The sequence below is a fragment of the Strongylocentrotus purpuratus genome, unplaced genomic scaffold (genome assembly GCF_000002235.5).
Source record: "Strongylocentrotus purpuratus isolate Spur 01 unplaced genomic scaffold, Spur_5.0 spur5_contig_837, whole genome shotgun sequence".
Lineage (NCBI taxonomy): Eukaryota > Metazoa > Echinodermata > Echinoidea > Camarodonta > Strongylocentrotidae > Strongylocentrotus > Strongylocentrotus purpuratus.
Window position 1 is genome coordinate 119116 of NW_022145543.1, and position 4171 is coordinate 123286.

Here is a 4171-nt window from a genome sequence, read left to right on the forward strand (position 1 = left end):
AAGCAAATGCTCCATGCGAAATCTACATAGGTGTACATTATTACAAACAATGAACATATAATAAAAAGGAAAATTTTAGCATTTAACAGGAAGAAAATACAGATAAAGTAGAAAAGAACAGGACACTGTAAAGAAAAAGAGTGACGCATTGAAGAAGAAAATCCATTCAAATTACAAATGATACAATCGTAAACATGATTGTGTGAGAGAACTTAGAGGGGGATGTATTCCATACGATGGAGACTTGTTAAAGGTAATGATTTTTTAAATTTTTATTCAGTTTTCAGATGTTTTGTCTGTTATTAAACCTTACTTACTTACTTTACTTTAATCCATCGATGTTGGTAGGACAGAGCCTGTTCAACGATCGATTGAATTCCTTTGCATCAATACTTCTGTTTGTTGTGGTTTCGTGTCGAGGTGTGTGTGTGTGTGTGGAGGGTGGAATAGTTCTGCATTCTGCTATTTACTTTCAAAGTCATATACTGAAGGTGAATTCTTCCAATAGTTATCGAGTTTGTTTTTGAAGGCATTTACAGATGGGGCATTAACCACTTCTTCAGATAGGCTATTCCATGTGTCCACTACTCTATTCGAGAAAAAGAATTTCCTGATGTCCAGATGTGAAAATGTCTTCTCTAGTTTCAGAGTATGGCCTCGTGTTCTGTTTTCCTTGCATAAGTGTAGTAGGTTTGTCTGAGTGGTGTATAAGCCATGAAGGTACTTGTAAACATCAATCATATCTCCTCTCTTTCTCCGATGGGCAAGAGACGGTAGCTTCAGGTATCTCAGACGTGTTTCGTATGGAAGATTCTTCAGTCTAGGTACCATCTTTGTAGCTCTTCGTTGGACGCTTTCAAGTCTCTTTTGTTCACCTATCCTGTATGGTGACCATGCAGCTTGTCCGTACTCCAAGACAGACCTTACAAGGCCTATGTACAAGAGTTTGAAAGTGTCCGTGTCCATGTTTGCGAATGATCTTCGTATCACCCCCAGTAGCCTGTTAGACCTGGATATAACATGGGAGATGTGGTCTTTGAAGGTCAGCTTAGAATCAACAAGCACACCAAGATCCCTTTCCACTTTAGATTCTTTCAGGATTGTAGTTTCATTGCCATTCTTCATGCGATAATCATAACTTGAGGGGGACCTGCCAATTTTCAACAAAGTACACTTCTCTGGGTGAAATCTAAGCTGCCATGTATCTGACCATTCCTGCATCTTTATCAGATCATTCTGCAATTTCTGGGAATCTTCGTCGGTGTCACATCTGGCATACAGTTTCGTGTCGTCTGCAAAAAGCTTAATTCTGGACTCTATGAAATCAGGAAGATCGTTTATGTAGATCAGGAATAACAGCGGCCCGAGTACACTCCCTTGACCATTCCGACCGTTGACCCTTTACTACTACACGCTGTCTCCTTCCGACTAAGAATGCTTTGATCCATCCCAGTGTCTCATCCTGGATGCCAAAGGCTTCAACTTTCTGCAGCAATCGATAATAGGGTACTGAATCAAAAGCTTTCATAAAGTCCATGTAAACTGCATCAATGTTACCTCCCTCCTCTAAGATATGTGTCCAGTCATTGAGTACTTCCAACATATGGGTGGTACAGGAACGACCAGCAACGAAGCCATGTTGGTGTGCAGACAACATCTCATTTGTTGATAGGTGTTTGATGATGTGCTTTCTCACCATGCACTCAAATATCTTGCACACAACGCATGTGAGACTCACTGGTCTATAGTTCCTGCTTTCTTGCTTGTTTCCTTTTTTGAAAATGTGTGTAACATTAGCTGATTTCCAGTCCAAGGGTAATTCTCCCTTTTCTAAGCTCAATTTGAACAAGAGTGAAAGTGGCACATCAAGAACGCCTGCCAACCTTTGCATTAAACGTGGATGCAATCCATCAGGTCCTTGAGACTTATTTGGTTTCAGATTCCTTAGCAACTCGAACACGTCTGATGGTACGACAGCAAAGCTTGTTAATGCTGATTCAAAGTCAATTTCAGGAGGAGTCGGCCTATTCTGCAAGTCTTCGCGGGTGAACACACTAATAAAGAAGTCTTGCAGTACTTGGGCTTTTTCTATGTCTGTTTCAGTAATGGTTCCATCCGACTTAATAAGACTGCCGATACTTTCTCGAGCGGTTGTTTTAGTCTTAACGTATGACCAGAAGGCTTTGGGATTTTCCTTGACTCCAGATGCTATATCTTTCTCCAATCTTTGCACTGCCTTCTTGCACCTCCATTTAACTTGGTTGCTTGCTCGGGTGTACATTTTGCGGTCCTCTTCTGTCTTAGTCCGTCGCCTTCGATATCACGATGTCGTTCTTCGTTAGTTCATGATTTCATATAAGGATGATTTTTCGGAAGGTTCAAAATTAAACAAATATGAAGGAGGGCTCGCAGTTCCGAAAAGAAAATCGGGTTCATAATGCTGCTGGTTCATATTTTCACATTAAAACAAACCCTATCGAATACTTTTACTTGAATATTGCGCCATGTAAATGGCGTAAATCATCGCAGCATCATCAGCATTTTTCCAAATTATAAAACCTTCTAAAAAGTAAAGCGTATTTCATTTTCAGAATTTCAAATCCTCATTCATAACTTCGGAAATATGAACATTCCAAATAATCAACTTGATATCTTTTTCGGAATTATGATCCTTTGGGTAAACCATGGACCTATTACGAATGGATATTCTACGTGATTCTTTCTTTGATCCAATGAGATTATGAGAGTCACCGCCTTCTGATTATGTGCATCTTAATGAGAACATTCAGCTGTTTTAACAATAACGACTGCGTAAGCGTTTTCGGTCATTGACAAAGGAGCAGTTTTCCCCTCTTGGGCTTTGTTTGGATGGTGTGCTCTGTAAGAGTGTGTCTTAAATAAAAACATCCCAAATGGGGAGCAGCAAATTTGAAAAGCGGACGATTTTGGTGATATGAAATGTATTATTACTGATTCGCACACTTTCGCACACACCCATGACATTATAAAACAATTACAAGGCCATGATCTTTATAAGCCCTGAACGTTGCATCTTCGGAATATAATGAGGAAATTGGGGGAAACAGGATTTTAAATCACAACCAATCCAAATATAACCTCTATCTTGTAATATCAACATATTTTTTTAATAAAATACAGTACACAGAACAACATTTTCCGATTATAAACCAGAACTGCACGTCGATTTCCCATAATTTAAGCGATTTATTATCTTCTGCGCATGTAAATTAACATGTGTAAAATCACTTTCTTGATTCTTTCCCGGCTTATTGGCGTTGACCCTCATGGGATCAAAGTGAAGAAAATTGTACGGAATGTTATTGAGACGACATTGACGGAGACAACCACAATGAATTTGTTAACTAACGACGAATGTCCATCCGTGATATGTCCATGCCTAGATATAAGGAAATTTAAAACAGATCGACACGAAAACAAGGCATGTCCGAAGAAAATCAAGAGATAAAAAAAAGATAAATTATTGTGACAATGTTAATAAATCGCCGTATAAAGGGTTTTCAAATGTCGTCTTACCTTGATGTAAAAGAATTTGAAACAGAAAGACGCCGGATATCATCTGAAGTCGCATGTTCAGTGTTCTCCGTAAAGACCCACATCAACTATATACCTGATGTGATATAAATGTGACGTGAATGCAAAAACCAGCTCTGTCCTGGACTGTGTATGGTTTTAAAAATTGCTTTATGCCGCATAGATATATATGAGTTCCTGGAGATTTTCTGTTCGCTGATTGGTTCGCTGCTTCGCTTCTTTAGCTGCCAAAATGCGAATCTTTCCTACTTCGCTGCCCGCTATTGAAATATGTTTTGCTTAATCCCGAATGGAAATAATTATATGATGTTCCTGGACGTCTTCTATACCACCCTGATTGGTTCGCTATTTTCCTTCTTTTGCTATACCAAATGTGAATGACGCTCTCGTCCTTCAATGTGTGCGTCTTATCATATTTTTTGTCCTTATCCTGTTTAAGATTATGTGTGTTCCTTGACGCGTTCTTTGCAATGACTTGATTCGCTGATCTGCTTGTTTAGCTGAAAAAATCCGAAAAACAATTTTCTCTTAGCTACGTGCAGTTGAAAAATCCCTGCTAAACATCCTTAAAGGGTTTAGTTAGTCCATTGATTTACGG